The 26947-nt window shown below is 44.4% G+C and overlaps 1 protein-coding gene across 2 annotated transcripts in view; it reads left to right on the top strand.

Annotated features, from left to right (window-relative positions):
- The first annotated feature begins 230 nt into the window (after positions 1-230).
- NIM1K (NIM1 serine/threonine protein kinase) overlaps positions 231-26947 on the top strand; it is a 41363-nt gene continuing 14646 nt past the window's right edge. Inside the window, exons 1-2 of one of the 2 annotated variants that reach the window (XM_066378142.1) lie at positions 231-387; positions 2575-2719. The gene's annotated coding sequence lies outside the window, so the exon portion shown is untranslated. The remainder of the gene's footprint in view (positions 388-2574; positions 2720-26947) is intronic. The other variant, XM_066378134.1, reaches the window with a different exon arrangement.

Here is a 26947-nt window from a genome sequence, read left to right as displayed (position 1 = left end):
CCCCCCCTTTGCCTGTCTGTGATAGGTGTCCCGCCGCCGCTTGTCCTCCTCCCTACCGCCCCTCCCTCCAGGCTGCCATAGAAACCAGCCTCCTAGGTCTGGGCCCGTGTCTCTAGGTCCAACCGAGCCCCCCTCCCCCGGGCCAGCCCCCCGCTCCCGATTGGTCCTTCGGGAAACGCTACGGGGCTCCTGGGTCCGCGCGCGGCCAAGCCCTGGCCCCGCGGGCGGGCGGGCGGGGTTTGCCGCGGCCACTGTCGCTCTGGTCGGCCGCCCCTACAGCTTGGGGAGCCCCGGGGGCTCCCGGTGCCACGACACCTCCGCACCGCTCGCGCCCGTGGCCGCCCCAGCGCCAGCCGCGCTGCCGATCGGAGTCGGGTTCGCCAGAAGGTAAGGGAGGGCCGTGGGGCTCGCAGCCAGCACCCGCACCCCGCCCGTAGATGGGGCTAGGAGGGTCGCCTGTCCCCCCACCTCCCCGCGCTCCCAGGAGCAAAGAGAGAGCAATCCAGGTGGGAAGAGGGCTGAGTGGGAGTCGGGAGGCACTGCCTGGGAGCGTCCCCACCCAGGCCCATCAGGGGACAGGGCGTTGGGGCGGGAGGCGACAGAGCGCCCGCGCGCGTGGTCCGGGCCTGTGTGGCGTGTGCGGGGATGTGTGCGTGTGTCCCTGAGCCCTGGTCTGTGCGCGCCGCACGTGAGCCCAGGAGGGCCTCTGGCGCCCTGCGCGAGCACACCTGGAGCGCGGGCCCCCGGGCTGCCGTGTGTCACCGGGGCTGGGCACCTGCCTGAGCCGTGCTGGTGGGGGACGGGACCGACAACGAAGGGCAGTGGCCAGGGGATGAAACGTGCCACCTCTCCCCACGCCACGACTCCCCCTAAGGAAAGGTGCTTTTTTGGAAAGACAGTGCAAGGAAAGAAGAGCCTCGTCTTCTCTTCCCGGACGCCCAAGGCGGCGGTGACGACCCAGAGAGGGCAAAGGGTCGCAATGGGGGCTTTAGAATGCCACTTCTGACCAGCCTTTGTGTGCCTGTCACAGCATCTGGGCAGATGGAGAGCTCAAGACAGCAAAGGATAGTGCTCTGAGCCCTCAGAGGGGCAGCGAAGACTCAGAGCCATCTGCACTTTTTCTCCCGGGTCCTCTCCCTCCTCTACCTCCTCCCACCCCATTCCCCCTCCTCCCCACCCCTCCTCTCCGCTCCTCCTTCCCCTCCCCCTCTCCCTCCCCCTCCAGCTCCGCACCCTACTTCGTCCTCCTGAGTTTAGGAGACAAGACCTGCCCCGCCCCAACCCTAAGCCTCACCCCGTGACAAAACCAGAGCGAACGAACCACACTCTTAACTCTCACCCGAGCAGTTCAGACAAGTTTGGAAATTAAACAAATCGCGTTCGCACGGGAGCCCGCGGGGATCCGAAAGGGAAACAAACAAATCCGGACCGAAAAGCCTAGTCAGGATTTCAAAGAGGAATCTAAAACAAGCGTGTGTTTATGGCATTATGGTGGGTTTTGTGCTTTTGTTTTTTAAAGAAAATATGTATCATTCAAGCTTGTATCATAAGTATTCAATATGATTCACAGAAGCGCTTCAAAAAAGATGGTTTCTGTTAGTGTTGGAAAACCACTTCTAATTTTGGTTGCCATGGTAACTGAAGAAGTCGCCCTGCACTGTTGAGACGCAGCCTGGCAGGAACCAGGAACTGTTCTGGAGGAGCTCTCCTTGTGTCCCCTTAGGTTACCATGGTACTAATGATTGAGCTTATAAGATACTTGTTTCTTGTTTCTTTTCCTTAAAGTGCTAAAAGCCAAAGGCATGTTGCTGTTGTTCTTAATTTTATTTTTTCAGAATGTGCAATTTGTAAAACAGATCTTTCCTCTCAGGCAACTGAAAGTAAACACTGCCCTCCGCCAACTAGTCCCGGACGGCTCTCTCCCGGGCTCCCTGCACTAACCAGGGAGAAGAGTGCTCGAATTTAAGGAATCCTGGCCTGCCACCTCACCTCCCTCCCTATTTAGCATGTAAACTTGGAATTCTAATTAGCTTTCTAATTAGGAGATGGGGGTGAGTGGGTGGGGTCCCAAAGAGAGGCTAATAGGGAGAAGGCTAAGGCCACCTCTCTATGGACTAGTGTTTCGTGTGCTGTTGAATTTGCCCCGCTAAGCCCGCACGGGTTTATTTTTGGCCTGACCGCTGGTAAGTGGTAAGCCTGGAAAAACCTTCAGAAAGACCTCCTTCTGCGTTAGGAAGAAATGTGGGCTGGATGTTTAGTTTGGTATGTGCTTTTTTTCTAATAACTAGCCTACATTTAAAATAAAGGCAGGTTTGTGTGAAACCTGCATTCCCCACATAGGCCATAGAGCCCTCAGTGCTCTTGGTTTACCCTGAGGTTTTCGGTTAAAATGGATTAATTTGGGAGAAGCACTGATACCATTCAAATACTTTAATTTACTTTTATTTTTTATTGAATTTATTGGGGTGACATTGGTTAACAAAACCATTCAAATACGTTAATTAGCAAATGTTGGTGTTTTTAAAGAACCATAATTCTTTTTTTTTCAATATTTTATTTATTGATTTTTTTTAGAGAGAGAGGAGTGAGAGAGAGAGAGAGAAGGGGGAGGAGCAGGAAGCATCAACTCCCATATGTGCCTTGACCAGGCAAGCCCAAGGTTTCGAACCGGCGACCTCAGTGTTCCAGGTTGACGCTTTATCCCACTGCGCCACCACAGGTCAGGCCAAGAACCATAATTCTTTACACATCCTTAATTCCTGAGCAATGAATCCTATAAATCAATATTATTCATTGATAACATATGATCGGAAAATTTGAATACCCCTAGACTTACAGTTTTAAAAGAAGAAAAGATTTTGTCTTAGTAGATTAGCATTTTCAGTCAAATATATCATTTTATTTTGAGAAAATTAAAACATTAAAAAATCCAACTATATTCTTTGAGTCTCATGACAGTATTTCCCTAGGAAGTAGGAGCCTTAATTCACTAATTTTTTTTATTTCTGAAAGGAAGAACTTCATAAAATGACTCTCATTCTATTGTTGTCATTTCCTTTTGTCATGCTAGAAAAAGTTCTCTAGAATTGAAGTTATAAATTTCAAGAAAAGAATGAATATTCAAATAATTTATGAAGATAATAGTCTACAATTTGAATTAAGCAGATCACAGCTCTTAAAATTATTTTTTTTTCAAGAACTTCAAAGATAGCTCAGCCATTATTTTAAGCATTCCATGTAATATTAACCAATTTTACAGATGGGCGAGTCTCATTCAAAAGACAGATCATTTCAGCTAACTACTTGGAAAATTAAGGATAAAAAATACACGCACTTTGGCCAAGAATTAGCATGGAAATGAGAAGAGAGAGAGGGTGGGTATGACAGGAAGGATTTATGATTACAGAGAAAAATAAAGCCAAGTGGAAAAAGAGTATTAAGTGAGGAGAAAACTCACAGATTAGGGGAAAGTGAGTAAAAGAGAAAAAGTCCAGTCTAAAGAGAGTTGCACAGAAGAGAGAGAGAAAGAGAGAGAAAGAAAGAAGAAAGGAAGGGAGGGAGGGAGGGAGGAAAGAAGGGAGGGAAGAAGGGAGGGAGGGAGGGAGGGAGGGAGGGAGGGAGGGGAGGGAGGGAGGGAGGGAGGGAGGGAGGGAGGGAAGGAGGGAAGGAAGGAAGGAAGGAAGGAAGGAAGGAAGGAAGGAAGGAAGGAAGGAAGGAAGGAAGGAAGGAAGGAAGGAAGGAAGGAAGGAAGGAAGGAAGGAAGGAAGGAAGGAAGGAAGGAAGGAAGGAAGGAAGGAAGGAAGGAAGGAAGGAAGGAAGGAAGGAAGGAAGGAAGGAAGGAAGGAAGGAAGGAAGGAAGGAAGTTAAGTTGGAGAGCAGGAAGCTAAAAAGAACTCTTTTCTTTATCTTCCATGAACAACAGAGAACTTGATGCTTTTCTAGGAAGCCCCAATACCCTATTTAGCAAACTATTCTGACCTACAGTGTGTCTGGGAGGTCTGGAATGCACTCCAACTAACTGCTTCCCCATCTTTGCCGAACTAGCTGCTCACTAGACCTTCCTCTTTCCAATCCTGAAAGCCACCAAGAAAGCTTTCTCCAGCTCTATTTGTTGGGACCATTTAGTTGGGATAATTTATAGACACACTTGATTATGTAAATTTTTTTTTGCTTTAAATTGAAAATGTTTACTTTTTAAAAGTTTCTTAAATATCAAAATAATGCCTTCATCTAATTTTATGAATTACAGCACCTAAAAATATTTTAACAAAACAATAGTTCCTTCCTGGGATACAATCACTCTGTTTTTTAGCTGTTGGAGTACTTACCTCCCTATTTCCAAATAATTTGTTTAGATGGCCAGCCAGTTCTTGATTCAATTTTAGACAGAATCTATGTACTTTTCCTTATTTTAGGTGAGGGCACAGCTCTCTTACTCCATCTCCTCCCACTTCCCTCCCTTTATTTTTGCAACACAGTCTGTGGGAGGAAATCAGAGCGTTATTAGCACAGCCCTTTATTTGAAGATGCCAGGCATAGGAAAGCTCCTAGGACTATCTGGCTCGGGCTAAATGTTTCTTAGGACTTAGCCAGAGCAGCCAAAATTTGGCTAGTTTCAGAAATGGTTGGTCAAACATGACTTTTGGAAGAAGGAGGAAATTGTTCTTACAGATTAACAGCTGTCATTTCAGTACAGGGGTGCAGAGAAGCAGAGTTGGGGGGCTACTGATTGTGCTAGAATGATGAGGACGAGAGTTCGCACACATCTCACTGGAAAATTCCGTCCACATGCAATATCACAATTTTAATGACTTCAACACTGAGTTTGCATCATGACTGTAACTATAATTGCATTGCTTTTTCTGCACCAGTTTTTTGGAGAAAATAATTATTTTTTTCATTTGTTCAATTTTCAGAATCCTATTGCTGTTTCTTCCCAAATACTAATGACTCTGTAAAATACCACTCCTTGGTATTTTCAGAGAATTGCTAGTTGTTTCTCTACCCCACCCAACCCCTCCAAAATCAGCCTTGGTTCCCCTGGCTGGACCCCTCGCGACCCCTGGGTTCCTCTTCCTTCCCCAGTTCAGTTCTAGCCCTGACACGCACTGGCATTCTAAGACTTCCCTTCACTTCCCTGCTGTGCTGATTCCGGTTTGTCAGTTTGTTGTGTTCTAGTTTTCCTTTCTTGGTTTACACCTTCTTTTTAGGGAGCATCCACTTTGGTAGCTTCTTAAGAAAGGGTTATGGGAAGTAACATTTGAGAACTTACATGTCTGAAAATGCCTTTATTTTACTCTCACATTTAATTGATGGTTGGCTAAGTAGAGGAATTAATTCCTGCAAATGTCCAAAGTCATCGGTTCATCTTTTATAGCTTCTGGCGTTGCTGAAAGTTCAGTGTCATTCCAATTCTTGTTTCTTGGCATGAAACCTACTTTTTCTCTCTGGAGCCTCGGAGGATTCTTTCATTGTTTTATGAAATTTCACTAAGATGGGTTAATTTTGTATAGATTATGTTCATCTACCTGGTGGGCCCTAGAAACTTGAGTTCTGCACTTCTGGTAAATTAACAATGTAGACACACTTTTATTGGTTATTTTTCCTTGTCACATATCGATTATTGTTGACTGCATCAACTCAGGACTTTTAGCTCTGAACAACTTGGTTGCTGCCCTTTGTTGGCATTCTGTGATCGCCACAATCTCCTCTTGGGAGATCTGACCTGTTTGGGCTCTTCCACAATACATGACAGTCACCAGCCTGCTTCATTTATGCAGGACATGTGTGGCCAGAAACAGCCATTTAGCAGCGTTTTGGGAGTTTGAAAATTAAGCCTTGAGCAGCCCCAGTGAAAAAATCATGCCTCTTGAAGGAACTGCGTGTAACGCTGAGACAAATTTGTGTTAGTGGGTTTGTGTTCCATCACATTGCATGCGCTGGAGAATTCAGAATCTCTCAGGGAAGCAGAGATGCTATTGGGAGGCAGAGATGTTGTGGGCTGGGTGGCCGGCTTTGGATGGAGAGATTTAGAAGGTGATCTAGGCGAGGAGTACTTCATCTTGCCAAAACTCAGACTTCCTCAGGAGTCACTGTCTTTGTATAGCACATCACATCCACGTTGAGAACCATTTTGTGTGGTCTGGTGACTACTGTCTGTCCAGGAAAGTAAAACAAGATTTACCAAAGCTCTAAAACAATTGCCTTTGTTCATATTTACAGAAAACGTGATGCAACATTTTTTTTTTTTTTTTTTTTTGGTATTTTTCCGAAGCTAGAAACGGGGAGAGACAGCCAGACTCCTGCATGCGCCCGACCAGGATCCACCCCGCACGCCCACCAGGGGGCGACGCTCTGCCCACCAGGGGGCGATGATCTGCCCCTCGGGGGGGGGGGGGGGCGTCGCTCTGCTGCGACCAGAGCCACTCTAGCGCCTGGGGCAGAGGCCAAGGAGCCATCCCCAGCCCCCGGGCCATCCCTGCTCCAATGGAGCCTCGGCTGCGGCTGGGCTGTGGGAGGGGAAGAGAGAGACAGAGAGGAAGGAGAGGGGGAGGGGTGGAGAAGCAGATGGGCGTCTCTCCTGTGTGCCCTGGCCGGGAATCGAACCTGGGACTTCTGCATGCCAGGCCGACGCTCCACCAGTGAGCCAACCGGCCAGGGCCGTGATGCAACATTTAAAAAAATATTTTTTATTGATTTACAGAGGGTGGGGGAGCGAGAAGTATAAACTCATAGTTGCTTCACTTTAACTGTTTCTTGGTTGCTTATTGCATGTGCCCCCTCCAGGCAAGCCCAGGGCTTTGAACTGGCAACATCAGCATTACCAGTTTGATGCCTTGTCCACTGCACCACCACAGGTTAGGCTAGGATGCAACACTCTTAAAGGTTACTATACTGCCATGCTAAGTAAATAAACTCTTGGCTTGAAATGGCTTGTTTCATTGCTAGAATATTCAGTGAACATTGCAAACTGGTGAATTAAACCTTTTTATTCAATGCCAGATTATTTGGTGAAAGCTGCCCATCACAACAGAGACAAAGATTCAAAAATAGGATATTAGTTCCACTCTTGGCTAAGAAAATACACTCTGATCACATTTAATCCTGAAGATGTTTAAAGCCTTTTAAACTTTTCTGGACTTCAAATTTAGACAAGTGCTCCCTGGACACACCACAGCACCATGCGCGCTCCTCCTGAGCAAGCGATGGCGCTGCATTTCCCTGTCCTTCATGTGGCCTCAAATTCAGGGGTACAATTTTAAAAATCCATTTCGCTTTCTGTTTCCTGACCCACACTTTCTTAACTTAGTACTTGTGCAGTCACACAGGCAAATTCCTTTGGGTCCCCTCTCCCAGGAAGCCTTCCCTGAATGTCCTGACTCCGTCCCGCCCCCGTGCTCTCTGGGTGCCCACCTTCCTGTGCAGAGAGAGGTGTATTTCAACAAGGCGTTTATGTATTTACTTTGCCCCGCTAGCTGCTGGTTTAGTCGTATTTACAGGGCTCCTGGGGAGGGCCTCCTACCGATGGCATAAAGCAGGCAGGCACTCAAAATTAATGTTGGCTGAACTGGGCATCTCACCTTGTGTTGGAGGAATATTCTATAGTGGAGTGAGTGGGTGGTGCCCTCACATTGCTTAGGGCAGGAAAGAGCAGACAGCAGGGGAGAATGATTTCTTTTCCCTGCTTCTCTTTCCTGAAGCATCGTTCAGCAGAGACGGCTGTGCATTCACAGCTGCTGCCCACGGGGCTGGCGAAGCAGCAGCCTCTGTGTGTGGGCCGCACAGCCTTCTCAGTCAGACAGGCCTGGACTGGGCATCAAACTGCTATTTACTGCCTGTATGACTGTGAACAGATGACCACGTCCTCCTGAAGTTTCGTTTCTTCGTCTGAAAAATGAGGGTAATTGCAGGGACCTTTCAGAGCTGTTGGAAGGATGAAAGATCATATATATAAAGTAACTGGACCCAAACGATGGTAGCTATTCTAAGTTAAGAATGCTTTTGGCTGCAAATAATAAAAGAACCTTTCTACTTAGCTACCAGAAGTGTATTTTCTTGCAGAAGAAGAAGTCTAAATAGGTGTACTCATCAGTGCAGTCTGCCATAATGTAATACCTAGACCAGGAGGCATAAACAACAGAAATTAATTTTCTCACAGGTCTGGAGGCTGGATGTCTGAGCTCAGGGTGCCAGCCAGCATGATTGTTTCTGGTGAGAGCTCTCTTTCTGACTTATAGATGGACACCTTTTTTCTGTATCCTCACATGACAGAGAGAGAGAGAGAGAGAGAGAAAATGCCAGCTTTCTGGTCTCTTTTTACAAGGACACTAATCTCAATATGAAGACCCCACCTTCATGAACTAAGCTAATCTAAACCTAATTACCCCCCCCCATAGGCCCCATCTCCAAATTCCATCATATTGAGCATTAAGTCTTCAACATATGAATTTGGGGGGAACATAATTCATACATAGTAACAGGCCAGCAATTTTCAATTGGTGTACTGCAAGAATTTTTAAAACATGCAATACCTGATGATTTAGTCAGGGGCACTGACCTTTTTTTTCATAGATTGTCAAATAAAATAAAATAAAATGACACCAGACAACACAACAATAGTTGTTCGGTGCCAATGAATCAAAATTACACATATTTATTTATTTTGTCAGATCTGCAGAAAATAGAATACTGTATATTTTTTGGTGTACTGCAGAATTTTAGTAATTAGTTTATGAGTGCCATGGCGTGAAAAAGTTGAAAATCGCTGTAATAGGTGATTAATAACTTCGTTTTAACTGCTATAAAAAGAAAACATGAGTGTATTCCTATTTTTCTGCTCTGTCATCTTTCCTTTTGCTGCCATAGTTACCAGGTCATGGCCTTTAGGTGGCCAGACAGCTCCAGACGACTTCCACACGGGAAGAAAGGGAAAGGAGCCATGCTAACTTTAAATGTCCCGTTTTATCAGGAAGCCCAAGTTCATTAGAAGCCCCTCCCTAAGTTCTCATTGCCCAGAACATGTCTCCAAGCCAGCGCTAACTCTGGTGGAGAAAGAGAGGCTGTAATTCCCAGCCTCTCTAATAGGAGGTAGCAAGAAGGAAAAAGAGAGTTAGTAAACAGGTTGAGTGGGCCACCCTGCAGTGTCTGCCACACCGGCACTTAGTGACAGGGTACCTGTATGTCCCCTTGTCAGGGACAGTCCTGCCTTACACCTGATGTCCCCGTGTTATTGTCAATAGTGCCCCCTTCTCCTCTGGAAAGGGTTGTGGTTTGAATGACAGATTCTCTGTGTTCAACCTACTTGTTGAGCAGGTGCTGTTTATTGGAAGCTCTCAGTAGATAGTTATCAATGAGGAAGCAAGAACGCAGCCATAAGATAAGTAACCAGCTACGCTTGGGCGTGGTGAGGGCTTGTGGGGCCCAGGCTGTGGACCAGCTGGGCTTGCAGGAGGGAGAAATGAGCGGGAAATGACAAATGAGTTGGGTGAGCTGGTTTGGGGGGAGATGGAACACCAGGCATGAAAGATAAATGGACTGGGCACAGTTTGAAAGATGAAAAAGTACATAGTGTATGTGCCAGGGACTTTTCTTTGAAAGACTAACAACAAGCAAGTTTCAATGCTGCCTTTGTTTGCGAGGTGACCACTTTGTATGTGGGGTCCAGTGCTAAGAGATGATTCGGCCTATGAGCATGCTAAGCAATCATGGCACAAAATAAGACGGCATTGACATTTATTAAGCCAATTCTATACCTATTTTTTGCCATCACAAACAACTTATCGCAATAATTTTGCATGTGCAGTGAACAATGGTTTTCTAAATTATTCTCTTGTGGAGCACGTAGGGAGGTGTGACTTTGAGCTGTTTTAGTAATAAAGTCCTCTATGATCGAGAGAAAATATTGATATTTTCTAAATTTTATTTTGAGTTGATATCAAATAAAAATATTTACTTAGCTGTTTGATTATATATATATATATATATATATATATATATATATATGTGTTTTTTTTTTGTTTTTTTTTTCCTAGCTTGGTTTTTAAATCCCAACAATTCATTTTAGAGACTCATTCATTCTGTTGGGCTGCTTGGTAGGCTGACATGGTGTAAAGAGATAAAGATATTTGGTTCTAATCTTGTTCCTGCCACTAACTAGCAAGTCTCTTGACCTCCCTGGATCTGTTTCTCAAACATAACATGGGAGATTAACCCTGAGGGACCCCGTCTTTGTAGTCCTACAAATCCACACATGTGCTTGGGTCATCAAGGGAAACCATGACACGGCCAATCTGCTTGCAGCCTCTGGTTGGTGTGGTTTAGGGATGTGTTAAGAAGTAAGATTGCAGAGGAAAACTGAGATGAGGTCATAAAGCATCTGAATGTCCAGCTTGCTTGTCTTCCTGGTGATCCGTGGTACCTGTAGAACTCCCCTCCATTACTGTACTTCAAGTGAATAATTTCTTTCCTATTAGCCTTATTCACTGTCCAACTTTTGCATCTGTACATAGTCACTGGGAAAAGGAGGGTATGGGTTGATCTTAACCTTGGTCTGTAATGACACATCTTTGCTTCTGGTGACCTTCCCTAATTCTTCCCGCATTGCCACCCTTGCGAGTCCCAGCCTTCTCTGGGTGACTAGAGAAAAGAAAACATCGAGGTGCTATTACAGTAAGGTCTTGAAGGCTGAGTAAGACGAGGAGCAAGTGGGCTCCAGGTAGGCCAAGATGGGCGCCAGAGGCATGAAAGAATATTTTATTATAGGGAAGGTAAACTTTAGGAATAAATTGCATAATTGATTCAGGTCTCACAACTTTCCTTCAGGGCTGGATATTTAACTGTGAGTCTTTGAGGGGGAAGGGAGTAGGATGCCTTGGAACTCTGGGTACACACCAACTCCCTAGTGGCTTAGAGGTGGGATTTAATTCACTGCTAATTAGTGTTGGTCTTGGCTCCCTTGAGGAAGAATAAACAGAAGGAAGGCAGGGAGTAGGGAGAAGGGCAAGTGCATGAGTGTGCGTTTGTAGAACCGTTGAGAAGGATCTAGAAGTGCAAAGAAGGTCTTGAAGACAGAGCAGGGATTATTTCTCATGCTTTAAAATAAAGCAAATTCTGCTGGAAGCTTCTAGCCTATCACACCCTAAAAAAAAAAAGAGGGAAATGGAGTGTTTTTTACTCTAACTGTTCTCATTTTAACCTTGGTAGCCTTCCAAGAGGAAGCCATAAATGGATTGTTTTTATTGTTTGTGGGCTGGAGCTAACACCAGTCTGTAAACATTCTGATGCTTACAGTTCAAACAACCTTCTCAGGAATGTTGAGCCACATTTGAGGCGTGCCTCACTGGGAGCCCTAGAATGCTGTACAGAAGCAGTGAGGCATTCCGTCAAACCCACAGTGTCACAGAAATTTTCTAGCCAGAGCCGCTCTGGTTAGAGGCACTTGAAAGAAACCTGCCCTTGTTTCAGGCGAAAACAATTGAGAGCGTTTTTGTTTTTGTTTTGTTAAATTTATGCCTTTTCTTCCTTATCATAGATCAGTCATTTGTAGTGAGCTATGTTTTTTTTTCTCAGCCAGAGGAGGATGTTTATGACAGAAATATCTATTTCTGTATCTTCTAGAATCCACTGCCTTTTCTATCAGTACAATTCAAGTAAATTCAACTAACATTACAAAAAAGGTTTGTTTGTTTTTTGAGAGAGAATGAGAGAGACAGGAAGGGAGATGAGAAGCATCAACTCGTAGTTGCAGCACTTTAGTTGTTCATCGATTGCTTCTCATACAGGCCTTCACCTGGAGTGAGGGCAGGGCTCCAGCTGAGCCAGTGACCACTTGCTCAAACCAGTGACCTTGAGCTCAAGCCAGTGACTTTGGCTTCAAGCCAGTGATCTTTGGGCTTCAAGCCAACAACCTTTGGGCTTCAAGCCAGCAACCTTGGGCTTCAAGTCAGCAACCATGGGATGATGTCAGTGAATCCATCTAGCTAGCAACCCTGTGCTCAAGCTGGTGAGCCTACACTCAAGCTGGTGACCTTGGGATTTTGAACCTGAGACCTAGGTGCCACGGACCAGCGCTGCTCCTAATAACGGTGCGGAATTAAGGAAACACACTTATCAAAACAAAAACGATGGGACCAGGAGGACTCTTCAAAATGCCTGGTAGTATCCGAGTGCCCTATAGCCCCAGTTTGCTTTATTATATAGCCATATGCTAATCAAGGACCCTGATACAAAGTTGCACATCCAAGGCTAAGACAGGAACTTTCCCAAGGCAAAAACAGGATACATTAGTGAAATCTACCAACATCTGAAACAAACAAAGAGTCAGAGGAAGGGCATGTATATTGCTTCCAGCAACCCAAGGAAGCAACTAGAGTGGGTGCAAATACTCAGCATCATAGCCAAATATGGAGATGGAGGGGGGAGAACTTAGCCTTTTGCTAAGCCTTGAATCTAAAATGGCTTTTTGCCATTTATGGTCCACAACACCTCGGCATCCCAGGTCGATGCTCTATCCATTACACCACCACTGCTCAAGCCAGCCAGCATTTATGGACACCTCCTGGGTACCAGGTGCTTAGAATCCTGAAATTAATAAGCTCAAGGACCCTTGCCTTAGAAATCCACATTCCAGTAGAGAGACATGTGTACACAAGTAAACCAAACACTAGATAGGACGTGAAGATGTTGAAGGAAAACACAAAGTTCATGGGGGAAATACCAGAGAAGAGCTGAACTTTGGTTGGGGTATCAGGAACAGAAGAGAAGGGAAGGGACAGGAAAGAAAAGGAATTTAAGCTAAATTTGAATAAGAAGTAGAATTTCGACCATTAAATGATTGAAATAAGAATGGAATTAATCTCTTATAAAACAAAAATTCAAAACAATTTTGTGCTTACCAACAAACCTGTTTTAATTCATTTAATCATTTATTTATTCCATAAGCATGTATTGAGTACCTACACTATACCAGGTACTGTTTGAGATAGAGATGAATACAACATCCTCCCTGCCCTGAGTACCCTCATAGTCTAGACAGGTAGACGAGATGCTCATATAAATAGCAATACCACAGAGAGGTAAATACATATAACAGAGGTGCACCAAATACTCTGAGAGCTCTGTGGACTTAAGAAAGTCAAAGAGGACTTCCCAGAGGGCTAGAGCTTTGAGAGATCATGGGGGAATGGGTCGAGGAAAACAGTCCGGGCAGAGGGAATTCACGGTCAAAGGCACAGAAGCACAAAGCAGCTTGGGATGTTTATGGGATCTCAAGCATTTCGATATGTTTCAAATATAGGATTTTAGGGGAGGAAAAGTTTCCTTTCACCCTCTTAAGAGTCCCTGACTAGGTCTGAAAATTAAACCAAGAAAGACAGATTAACCGAAGAAAGGCACATAAATTTAATATGAGTTTTCTGTAACCCAGGGTCATGTGTAAGGAAATGACGACCCGAAGAAACAGTGTGACCCGAGATTGTGATGGCGGTTTTGGTGAAGAGTGGACAGTCATGGCGAAACAGGATGGGTCAGAGAGTAGGAGATTAGTGTGATAAACTGGGGGAAGCTTGTTAGGATTCTCCTCGTGCCCCCTTGCCTTCAGAGATAAGGATGCTCCTTCCCTCCCACCTGCAGGTTTATAACATGACTCAGCGAAGGTGAGCAAGGAGAGAATAAAGTCAGTTACCCTCCTGCTTCACACACTCACTATTTCAAGCTGCCCTAGTTTGGGGAAGCGTGTCCTGAACCCTATCGAGGTGGGGGGTAAATGAGAGCAAGGGAGATGAGAAATGAAGCTAGAAATAAAACAAAGATCCAGGCATGACAGTCGCAGAGCTCCAGGGAAAAGCAACCTGGTCTCATCTCTCCAGGCAGAGGAGAACAGAAGCTCCATATCCACGCATGCTGCAAATGGCTTTCCCAGTCTACCTGAATCATTACCAGCTAGAAGCAGCGGTCATTGGGACTTGGACATGAGCTGCAAAGTATAGAATGGTGACAACAATTCCAGTGCCATGCAGACTTTTTCTGGATGTGGACTTTTCCTGGACTCCTGCTCCCTGTGACAGCTCCTAATAGACTGAACTGTGGTTGGGTTGCATTTTTCAGGGATTTGGCATGGTGATGGGACCAACGTGGACTTGGTGAACATGTTAAGGACACTACTCTTTTATGGATTCTTGCTGTATTGGCCAAGAGTTTGCTTAAAGGCTTTTAATCACTGTAAAAAAAATAGAAGACTGGATAAAGAAGATGGAGCACATATACACCATGGTATACTATTCAGCTAGAAGAAATAATGACATCAGATCACTTACAGCAGAATGATGGAATCTTGATAACATTATGCGGAGTGAAATAAGCAAATCAGAAAAAAACAAGAACTGAAGGATTCCATACATTGGTAGGACATAAAAGTGAGACTAAGAGACATGGACAGGAGTGTGGTGGTTAGGGGGGGAGGAGGGAAGGAGGGAGAGGGGGAAGGGGAGGGGGAGGGGTACAAAGAAAACTGGATAGAGGGTGACAGAGGACTATCTCTCTTTGGGTGATGGGTATGCAACAGAACTAAATGACAAGATAACCTGGATATGTTTTCTTTGAATATATGTATCCTGATTTATTGATGCCACCCCATTAAAATAAAAATTTATTTATAAAAAAAAAAAAAAAAGACCCAGCATGGAAGAGCTTTCTAGCCTATGCAATGGAGATTGGATTTAATTCCATCATCATTCTAATGGAGGATTTCAGGCAGGTCAGTAACAGCTACATTTTAGAAAGAAAGGCCTGGCAGGTGGCTTCCTGGCAAACAGAGTTGAGCTCTGGGCAGGACAGGAAGTGGGAGAGCCCGTCAGAAGAAATGTAAATACCTTGTGTTACACCGTTCTCTTTCCTGGGAGCATTGAAACACGTAAAGATGCTATGTTTCATATGAACCAAATAGCTCTTTTCTGAAAACCTGAACAGTGGTTTTCTGTCAGGTGAGTTGAGGGAATGTTCTTGGTGGAAACCAGGGAGTTTGTACCCATGTGTGCTCCTGGCTAGCACTGAGCTGGTCTCGATGAATTTGAATCGCTTGTAAGAAGAGAAGAAAAGCCTTAGCAGTTGAGACAGGGCGGCTGTGGCCATAAAAGGCATTGTTTTCCTCTCTGGGCTGCAAGATCTGAGTCTAGATGTGAATGATGTCTTAGCTCAATGCATTCCATACCTTTAAGTGATGCAATGATCAGAGACCAGGCAGAAAGAAGAGGAGACATTGGCCCTTACTGAAGGAAGGTTTCTGGAGGAGGTGAGCATGGACTAAGTAGTGCTGGAACCATGGACAAGTCACGTGGCCTTTTGGGGCCCTTGTCTCCTCGTCCATGGAGTGAAGATGTGGGAGGAGAGGAGAGCTGAAGCGTCTTCTCTTTCTCACATTCCACAACTCTGTAAATCTTTGCTGTAGCCATCTGGGGCAGTTTGGCCAAAGAGCTGTAGCCAAGACTAAATAAAAACCTGAAAGGGGAGCTAGCTGTTGAGAGTGTGAGCTGGGGGAAGATGGGGGCTTCTAGAGATGTGACAGGCAGAAATGAAACACGAGTGGTCTAGAATTAGAAGGTTATATTCAATCCAAAAGCATGGTGAAGGTAACAGGAAGAAGATTTGCAGGCAGCCGGCTGGGTAGTTTGCATCCAGTGAGTATTTTCTAGTGTAAGATTTCAATTCCTTTCATTCTCTTAAATGCATTTTAACAGCTTTATTGAGATATAATTCAAATACCATACAATTCATTCACTTAAAGTATACAACTCAACGGCTTGTAGTATGTTCACAGTTGTGCATACATTACCACAGTCAATTTTCAAATATTTTCATTACACTAAAAAGAAATGTTATTCTTAGCCAGCATTTCCAAATGCACCCCAAACCCTAGTCAATCACCAATGTATTTTCTGTTTCTATAGATTTGCCTGTTTCGAACATTTCATGTAAATGGAATTATACAATGTATAGCCCTTTGTGACTAATTTCTTTCACTTAGCCTAGTATATTCAAGGTTTGCCCATGTTGTAGCATATATCAGTACTTCATTTCTTTTTATTGATAAATGATATTCTATTGCATGAATATACCACATTTTGTTTATCCATTCATCATTTGATGGTAATTTGGGTTGTTTCTGCTTTTTAGCTGTTATGAATTATACTGCTGCAAATATTTGTATATAAGTTCTTGTGCGGATGTGTGTTTTTGTTGCTTTTAGGTATACACCAGGGAGTGAAATTGCTGGGTTATGTGATAACTGTATTCAACTGTTTCAGAAACTGACAGATTGTTTCTCAAGGGGCTGCACCATTTTACATCCCCACCATCAGTGTATGAGGACTCTGGTTTTTCTACAGCCTGGCTAATGTTTGTTATTATCTGTCTTTTCTATTCTAGCCAGCCTAGTGGAGGTAAAGTAGATTTCATTGTGGTTTTACATTCCCTGATGGCTAATGACGTTGAGCATCTTTTTTACATGCTTATCGGTTATTAGTCTATCTTCTTTGGGAAAAATGTCTATTCAGATTCTTTGCCCATTTTTAAATTGGGTTATCTTCTTATTTATTATGAGTTGCTTTATTTATAGATTCTAGATACAAGTCCCTTATCAGATACAGAATTAGCAAAAATATTTCCCATTCTGTTGATTGTCCTTTCACTTTCTTGATGGTGTCCTTTGAAGCATAAACATTTTTAATTGATTATGTCCAGTTTATTAAATTTTTTTTGTTGCTTGTACTTTTGGTGTCATGTCTAAAATACTATTGTTTAACCCAATGTTGTGAAGATTTATACCTATGTTTTCTTCTAAGAATTTATAGTTTTAGCTCTAACATTTGGGTGTTTGATGCATTTTGAGTTGACCTTTGTTTATGGTGTGAGGTAAGGGTCTGACTTTATTCTTCTGCATGTGGATAGCCCTTTAATTATTTTTTTAACTCTATATTTCTACTTATTTTCCGAGTGGTTGCTCTATAGTTTAAAATAGACATTTTAACTTATCAGGACCTGATTTAGATTTATACTAACTTAATTCCAATCCAGAAAGTTCACTCTTTTACAGCTCCATTCTCTTCTCCCTTTTCTTGTGCTATTATTGTTATAATTATTACATCTCTACATGTTAAAAATACAGCATATTGTTATAGCTATCACTTTTATATAACTTTATGCCTTTTAAAGAAGCTGAGAGAAGGAAGGATAGCAAGTGCAGATAAACTTGAGTTATTCTAAGCCCCATGAGTGCAGAACGCTCTCTGCTTAGCTCAATATCGTATCTCCTGCACCTACTACGATGTTTGTTACACCATAGGTGCTTACTTACTGTGCAAGTAAATGAATAATGAATGCCATACAGATAATAAAAGAACTCCCAGACAGGGAGTCCCGATAAGATGTGGAAATGAGTAAGAAAGAGAAATAAGGTTCACCTGAGTTGTGGCGATGTTGAGGGAGATGTATTAATCATAGTGAGAAGTAACAGAGTGTCTTTCTCATCCAGTGTCTACACATCTGATGCCTGGCACAGGGACGGCAGACAGTAAATGCTCGATCAGTGTTGGGTGAATGACCAAAGGATGCTATGGCTGGTACAGGTCTCAGAGGATGAGGTGAGAGAGTCTCAGTCTGAGAAATCCCTGTGCTCCCCTCCGCCTCTTCTCAGTGTCTGTAACTCCTCGGGGTTTCTCACATTGTGCCCCACATCCCCGCTGGATTGCCGTCTCTCTTTGTATGACCCGAGCAGGATGTCCAATCAATGAAGCATGGGAAGTACAGGCCTGTTGGTTAGGACTGAACAGAGAGAAGACAGGGTAAATTTAACATTAACCAGGTTAGTAAGGTGGAGGGTGGGCAGTGAGAAGAGGAAGGTGGAAACTATTGGTGGTAAATTGCGGCAACTGAGGAAATCTGTGATAGTCTACGTTTACTTACGCATCCACTCACCCACAACAGTCACTGAGAGCCTGCTTTGTACTAGGCTAGAGATGCGTATAGCAAAGTGTTCAACTTCCCTTATGCCAAGTATTGTATCCTAGACATAAATAATTATTTCATTGTCATAAAATATATCCTGGAAATAATTATATAGCCCAATGTATTTGTTAAGATGCTCAAGACTGGAGGCTCTCTGCTGGGCTCAGTCTCAGCCTGACCTTCCTGTGCTCATTAAAGCTCCCATTTCTGTAAAATTTGAGTTATTATTCCCTACCTCCCAGAGGATTTTTGTTAAAATTAAATGATTAATACACATAAAGCATAGGGAATAGTGCCTACCACAGACTATGTACTCTTATTATTGATATAATCATTATGATTTAAAGAGACCAGGATTATTAGTTGAGTTTATCCAGTAAATTTCAATAAAAGTTTAGGTTTCCCATTGTCTATACCACCTGGCTACCTATGCATCTTCTTATAAGCTACTATTTGTGTAGCTTTTTAATTTTGTTTATTTATTTACTTATTTTTGTGACAGAGACAGAAGGTCAGAGAGAGGGACAGATAGGGATAGACAGACAGGAAAGGAGAGAGATGAGAAGCATCAATTTGTCACTAAGGCATCTTAGTTGTTCATTGATTGCTTTCTCATATGTGTCTTGGTGGGGGGAGGGAGAGGGCTGCAGCAGACCAAGTGACCCCTTGCTCAAGCCAGCGACCTTGGGCTCAAGCTGGTGAGCCTTGATCAAATCAGATGAGCCCACGCTCAAGCCAGTGACCTCGGGATTTTGAACCTGGGTCTTCCATGTCCCAGTCCGACACTCTATCCACTGCACCACCACCTGGTCAGGCTGTTGGGTATTTTGTGAGGATTTTTTTTACAACTTGAGCTGTGAAGAAGCAACAGTTCTCTTTCTCAGTATGCTTGTTCCATTTGTTAAATGATTACCGTGATGAAGAGCTGCTTTTTACCTTTGAAAACCCAGCTCCACCTCAGAGGTTTTCAGATAGAGGAAACCTATGGATGGATAATTTAGAGGGAAAAAACCCAGTTTCTTTTCTTTCCAATTAGGTTGCTGTAAATGAATCCAGCCTGAGATTTCAGAGCTGGGGAGATGGGTGGGCTCAGGAATCGGAAGCAACAGAGGCGATGTTTCTGATGGAAATGTATGCACCATTCCAAACATAGTTCCTAAGGGCGGCATCAGGACAGATTCCTTTTGAGGATTAAGAAGAAAAAATTGGCCCTGGCTGGTTGGCTCAGCAGGAGAGCATCAACCAGTGTGTGGAAGTCCCAGGTTTGATTCCCAGCCAGGGCACACAGGAGAAGTGCCCATCTGCTTCTCCACCCTTTCCCCTCTCCTTTCTCTCTGTCTCTTCCCCTCCTGCAGCCAAGGCTCCATTGGAGCAAAGTTGGCTTGGACTCTGAGGATGGTTCCATGGCCTCCACCTCAGGCACTAGAATGGCTCCGGCAGCAACGGAGCAACGCCTCAGATGGGCAGAGCATCACCTCCTGGTGGATATGCTGGGTGGATCCCAGTTGTGCGCAGGCGGGAGTCTGTCTGTCTGTCTCCTCCCTGCTTCTCATTTCCCTCTTCTCACTTGGGAAAAGTACAAAAAAAAAAAAAAAAGAAGAAGAAGAAAAAATCTTTGGAAAGATAAGAGTAGAAAGGTTGAATATTCTTCCACTTCTCCCCCAAATCAAAGTGTCCTATAAGGCAATTGCATCACGTGGACCCCTGACATACAAGTCACTTGTACAATTATGATATGTCTTACTGTACAACTGCAGGTCCTTTCCAGTTAACTTTCTTAGTAAAAACATAGAATATACTTCCAACGTTGAACACGGGGACCTGCTGTTCTTTTTTTTTTTAACATTTAATATTATTTTATATTAGTTTCAGGTGTACAGCATAGTGGTTAGACTAATTATATACTTTACAAAGTGTTCCCCTGATATTTCAAGTCCCCACCGGGCACCTGATACAGTCATTACAATATCACTGACTATACTCTCTGTGCTGTACTTTATTTACATCCCTGTGACTATTTTATAATGACCAATTTGTATTTCTTAATTAGTCCCTTCATTTTTTTCCTCCTGGTTCATATGAACACTACAAAGGTCCAGGAGGGGGCAATGTGACACTTGAACTTCAGGAGGGCTTTTTTGTTTTGTTTTCACAAATATTTTGGACTCCACCCTCAAATCGAGAACCCCAGAGATCAGGGCTGGAAAGCTCTGTAGACAGCTTGGTGTCCAACACTCTCACTCACCAGGAAAGACTAAAAAGTCTGGAGAGAAGAAGGGACTCGCTCAAGGTCACCCAGGCACTGAGTGGGAGGGCCACAACTCCAACTTCGTTCTGACTCTAAACCTCCCTTACTCCACACCCCACTCGGCCGTTTACTTTGGGAGAATCTGCATAGTCTCAAAGTCATATTGTGTATTGTGTGGACATCTTTTAAAGAAATTAAATTCTCACAACTTCCTGGGTGCATAGGACTGAAATTATTTTATTATAGACAAATGTACATAAAAATTCTTCATTACAGATACTAAAACTATATAAGAATAACATTCCATTTAAATTGTTTTTCCTTATCACTTGTATATTTCTATAGAGCAAAACAAATGTTACCAAGTTAAAATACAAACAAAACTTCAAATCAATGAAATTTAAATTAAGACTATTACTTGGAAAATAGGGATGAACCCTGGCCAGTTGGCTCAGTGGTAGAGCGTCGGCCTGGCATGCAGGGGTCCCGGGTTTGATTCCCGGCCAGGGCACACAGGAGAGGCGCCCATCTGCTTCTCCACCCCTCCCCCTCTCCTTCCTCTCTGTCTCTCTCTTCCCCTCCCGCAGCGAGGCTCCATTGGAGCAAAGATAGCCCGGGCGCTGGGGATGGCTTCTTGGCCTCTGCCCCAGGCGCTAGAGTGGCTCTGGTTGCGACAGAGCGACGCCCCCGGAGGGGCAGAGCATCGCCCCCTGGTGGGCAGAGCGTCGCCCCCTGGTGGGCATGCCGGGTGGATCCCGGTCGAGCGCATGCGGGAGTCTGACTGTCTCTCCCCATTTCCAGCTTCGGAAAAATACAAAAAAAAAAAAAAAGAAAATAGGGATGATACTATTGTGCTGAAATTAACTATTTACTCATAAGTATATTAAGTAAATCTGGATTTATTTTTAAACAATTACATGCTTATTTTTATCACCTTAGTTTCTTTCATATAAGCAGTCCTCAATAAATATTTGAATTTGCTTTGTATGAAGGTATTAACAATTTGAAATATTTTTATGTCAGAAAACCAAAATCTCTCTTCAGCCTGACCTGTGGTGGCACAGTGGATAAAGCGATGACCTGGAAATGCTGAGGTTGCCGGTTCGAAACTCTGGGCTTGCCTGCCTGGTTCAAGGCACATATGGGAGTTGATGCTTCCAGCTCCTCCCCCCTTCTCTCTCTCTGTCTCTCCCTCTCCTCTCTAAAATGAATAAATAAAAAATAAAAAAATAAAAAAATAAAAAAAATCTCTTCAGTTCTCTTCTGCTGTTAATCAATTGTTATTTTATCCTTGATGCATGTGCTTTCTTCCTTCCTGTCTCTATGTATACTTGTCTGTCTGTCTCTGTCTCTCTGTCTGCCTGTCTGTCTATACATTTCCTTTTTTAAAAAACATTATTTTATTTATTGATTTTACAGCGGGGTTAGGGACCAATTGGTATCAACTCATAGTTGCCTCACTTTAGTTGTTCATTGCTTCATTGTGGCATGCCTGGCCGGGCAAGCCCAGGGCCTCGAACCAGTGACCTCAGCATTCCAGGTCGATGCATTATCCACTGCGCCACCCCAAGCCAGGCTCTAATTTTTAAATTTATTATATAAGACACTCAAACAATACATAAACATATGGAGTGAGAGTTCATGGTATAAGCATTATAAGCATTGTAGAACATTATGTTGTACAAATATTAGGTTGACCTCTTTACAGAGGTCAAAACAACGGAAGCTCTAAAAAGATAGAATCTCATTTCTCTCACGTCATAATCTAGACATCAGCAACCCAGGGCTGACCTGGTGACTGCAAGAACAGGCCCTGTCCCCTCCTCTCTCACGGCTCTGCCATTCTGCACTCATGGCTTTCGTCTGGGTCTAAGATGGCCAGTTCCATTTACACTCCCATGTCTGCAGGCCAGCCAGCAAGAACCAGGGCACAAAGAGAAGTGTAGGGCCTGCTTCTTCCCTTCAAGGCCACACCTGAAAGTTGCATGTTCCACTTAGTCCACAGCCCACGACCAAAACCCAGATACACGGCCAAACCTAAGTACAAGGGCGACGGGGATGGGGGGGGGGGGGGCGGGTACAGCACTTGGATAGCAATATGCCCACATAAAACTGTTAAACGTTTTAGAATAGTGGTTTTCAAATATGTCTACACAGTAGAAACACCTGGGAAACTTAAAAACAGACAGATAGAAAAAACACGCCTTCCCCCAAAACCAGTTAAATCAGAATCTTTGGAGGTAGGGCCTGGGTTTCTGCTTCTGCATTTTTGAGAAAGCGCCCTAGTGGTTTTAACCTCAGCTATAGAAGAAAGAAAGAACAGGTAGAGGGAGGTAAGGAACAGCCTCCACTTCCCATCCCCCGGGACCGCCCACCGCCACCACCCAGCGGTTATTCCTTACTTCAGTCAGTATTCCTCCAGACTTTCCTCTATGAATATACAAAATGCACACAGACATACAGGCACACGTGTCCCAACACCCACTAGTAACTCCAGAATTTCTGTACGGGTGGGTCTTGGGATAGTAATGTTACCGGAAAAGCGTGAGCCTCTCTGCTTATTTGCATGGCACCTTACACTAATTTAAGAAAATGTGAATTATCTATATTCAAGAATGGGGGGGTTCTAATGGAGAATGTGAGGTGGTGGAAGAGCTAACGCCTACCTAAACCACCTCTTTGTTTGGCCCTGGCAAGTGAAACGTACGGAATCATTTATTTTTTCCCAGTGGTTTAAAATGTTATCACTAGTACATATAAAATGTCCATATCTATAAAGATCTTTTTTTAAAAAAAAATCTCTATTCTGTTAGTTCAGATTGCTCTTGTACCCTGACGCTTGCTCCCTGTCTCGTGTTGAATAGCTTCTCTCCTGTCCCCCGTCACCGCCACCCTCCACTTGCCTCCACCGCTGGGTAGATAGTTAAGAATTCTCGGATGTGTTGCTTCTATTGTGTGAAGGGGTCAGTTATGAGGCATGGGAGGCTCTTAATAAATATTTCAAGTTCCACTTGAACTTTCTGTGGTAGCAAAAGTAAGCTTTTGTTCTGCAACATGGTTTTCCTCATCTGTGTCCATCGTCCTCCAGCCTCCTGCTGTAATAGACTTTCTTTTTTTTTTTTATTTTTTTTTTATTCAGTGAGAGGAGGGGGAGGCAGAGACCGACTCCAGCACGCTCCTGTACCTGGATCTACCAGGCAAGCCCAGGGGGCGATGCTCTGCCCATCTGGGGCGTTGCTACATTGCTCCACAACTGTGCTCTTTCTAGCGCCTGAGGTGGAGGCCATGGAGCCATCCTAGCACCCAGGGCCAACTCGCTCCAATCGAGCCATGGCTGCAGGAGGGAGAAAAAAAGAGAAAGAGAAGCGAGAAGGGGAGGTGTGGAAAAGCAGATGGGTACTTCTCCTATGTGCCCAGACCAGGAATCGAACCAGGGACATCCACATGCTGGGCCAACGCTCTACCACTGAGCCAACCGGCCAGGGCCTAGACTCTCTTGAGTTCTGCTCCAATGAAAAAGAATGTCACTTCTAACACTCCCTAGAGCCATCACTCAGATGTGTTCCTAGTGAGCACACTCTGTAGGAGCTGAAGAACGTTATAGGTGGCGAAAGAGCCATCTCTGCTCTGACTCGTAGGTTTTTTGATCTAAAGATAAACCACGAGCTGCAAATAGGCAAGAGTGCTCCCTCACAGGATTTTCAAAATTCATCATTTCTTTCTCTTTTTTTTTTATGGTTTTTGTTTTTTTTTCCAGAAGTTAGAAGCAGGGAGGCAGAGAGACACACTCCAGCATGTGCTGGACCAAGAACCACCCGGCATGCCCACCAGGGGGCATGCTCTGCCCATCTGGGGCATTGCTCTGTTGCCACTGCAGCCATTCTAGCACCCGAAGTGAAGGCCATGGAGCCATCCTCAGCGCCTGGGGCCAACTTTGCTCCAATGGAGCCTCGGCTGCGGGAGGGGAAGAGAGAGACAGAGAGGAAGGAGAGGGGAACTTCCACACACCGGGCGGATGCTCTACAGCTGAGCCAACTGGCCAGGGCCTAAATTTGTCATTTCTGAGGAAGAACACATTCTGTTTTTCTGCTCAGTGACTCAATCCACAATTCCACTCTGTGTCTTAGTGCCATTCCTTGCTTATCTGGAGACACGGTCGCTCTCTCAGAGAAGACGGAACATCAGAACATCTGTGCTTTGCAATTGAATTATGCTAAATCTTCCCAAGTTTAAAAGACACTTAATTACTAAGAAACTGCTTTGTCATACTAGACCTTACAGACAGGGGCAGCTCTTACCCAGTTGGCTACATTCGTGAATTAAACCCAACCAAACTGCTTTCTGTATCATTCTATACTGTTGTGTTTTGTGTTAATAATCTCCCTCTTGGGACCCAAATTCTTTTTTTTTTTTTTTTTTTCTTTTTTTTTTTTTTCATTTTTCTGAAGCTGGAAACAGGGAGAGACAGTCAGACAGACTCTCGCATGCGCCCGACCGGGATCCACCCGGCACGCCCACCAGGGGTGATGCTCTGCCCACCAGGGGGCGATGCTCTGCCCATCCTGGGCGTCGCCATGTTGCGACCAGAGCCACTCTAGCGCCTGGGGCAGAGGCCACAGAGCCATCCCCAGCGCCCGGGCCATCTTTGCTCCAATGGAGCCTTGGCTGCGGGAGGGGAAGAGAGAGACAGAGAGGGAAAGCGCGGCGGAGGGGTGGAGAAGCAAATGGGCGCTTCTCCTGTGTGCCCTGGCCGGGAATCGAACCCGGGTCCTCCGCACGCTAGGCCGACGCTCTACCGCTGAGCCAACCGGCCAGGGCGGGACCCAAATTCTTATAGATACTCAATTGACAGTTAATTGAGTATTTTATAGCTTTTGTCTAACTCTGAGGTCAGAGTTGTAAGAAAAATGCCAATGATAAAAAGGTATTCCGTGAGAATGAATTACATGGTTAAATAAACTTGGAGAATACTGAAAGAAATAAAAAACAGATTCTGTCCGTTTGCTTGTGTGTGTTTCAAATACCACAAGACTGCAAGGTACTAGCGCAGGTATGTAAGAGTGGTAGCATGCACCATTCCCAGCTGTACCTGGCTGTGGACCTAGGATGCCCTTCCATTTCTTCTGATGATGTGCCTATAAAACCGAGAGCAGGGTCTGCAAATTGGCAACCTGAAGGCCAAATCTGGCCTGACTGTGGAGTTCACTGGCCCATATAATGTTTTCAAGATATTTAATCTACCATTTAAAAATGGGAAGCACTCACCAAAATTGTCTTGATTTCCAGTTGTTTTTAAAGAATGAAAAGGCCTGGCAAATGTAAGCCCGCATTCCAGCATCCCCTCCCCCCCGCCCCTGGAGCTGGGCATGGGCTGCCTCATTACGCAGGGTATGGTGCTGTGCTAAGCCCCATAAAACACTTGCATGACCCTCCTAGGCAGTTGAGTCCATGACCTTGCTAGTCCAGGGGGCCTCAGGTGTGGTTGAACTCCGTGCGGCAAGAGTCAATGTCAGCCTATCAGATGGATGGACTGACTGTGAGTGGTCAATAGACTGAGGGAGACCTGGGCTGAGCGGTCAGGAAAGGAGCCTGTGAGGTCAGGAGGGACAGGTGACCAGCACCAGCCAGCAGCACTGCTGTTCATCACTAGGGCACCACCGGTTCACGCTGATTTTCCATCTGCTCCAGAATTTCCCAGCTGCCCCGCCTCCACCTGTGAGGATCTTGACACGCGTGGTGAAAAATTGAGAGCTAAGGCCACAAGCTACAATGGTGCAAATGACTTTTAAATGGTACAAATCGATTTTCAGATGAAGCATGCTTGCTAGTAATTCCCCCGAGGGTGCACCAGCACAGAGAAGGATCTGGCTGTCATCGCATTCTTTGGCCACGCAGGGGAGACCCAGCTGTTCCTCTTAGCAAAGCAGTACCTGGCTTCGCCAACCAAGGAAGAGGTTGCTTGAGAGCCCGGCCCAGAAGTCTTCTAATTTAAACTCAGACAAAGAGAACAAAAGCGAGATGGTTTTCTTTGATATTATTTTCACAGTGGGTTGCAAGTCAAGGAAATAAATTACAAGCAAGCTCTGTGTTCTTTAATCTTATTTAATGCATTGCTATGCAGCCATAGTGAGTTAATAATTAAGGACCATTCTGCCTCCACCAGAGGTTTTGATCTGCAATGATGGGACTCCATAGTTTTGGCTGGTTGGGTTCCTAAGCACTCGTTAATGTCCATTAACATTGGTCAAAATCCAAGGGGCAAAAGGCAATATGACAACAAATTCCACTTGCATCTAAGAAAAAGAGATTTCATCTGCAATTAGGTATGTTATGATTTCCATGACTTGCTTATTTTTCAAAATGATGTAGCTAGAAAGTAATCAAAATTTAAACTGTTTATAGCAATTCCATAACCCACAATAAAGATTTTTTATCTCCAAACATTCAAGAAAAATCTTTAGGGAAAAAAAATATGTTTTGCAAAGTAAAAATTAGTATCTATACACCCAAAAAAGGATTTATCTTTCCTGTTAAGGTGTTTTTCATCTACTTTTTTTATTGTATTGGAATATGTGAGAACCCAGATTTCCATCTGGCCATGGTCGAATAGCTAGGTGGTTAGAGCATTGTCACAGTATGTAGGGGTTGCCAGTTTGGTCCCTGTTTGGGGCACATACAGGAACAGATCAATGTTTCTCTCTC

Source organism: Saccopteryx leptura, chromosome 1 (genome assembly GCF_036850995.1).
Source record: "Saccopteryx leptura isolate mSacLep1 chromosome 1, mSacLep1_pri_phased_curated, whole genome shotgun sequence".
Lineage (NCBI taxonomy): Eukaryota > Metazoa > Chordata > Mammalia > Chiroptera > Emballonuridae > Saccopteryx > Saccopteryx leptura.
This window is presented reverse-complemented; position numbering and strand designations above follow the sequence as displayed.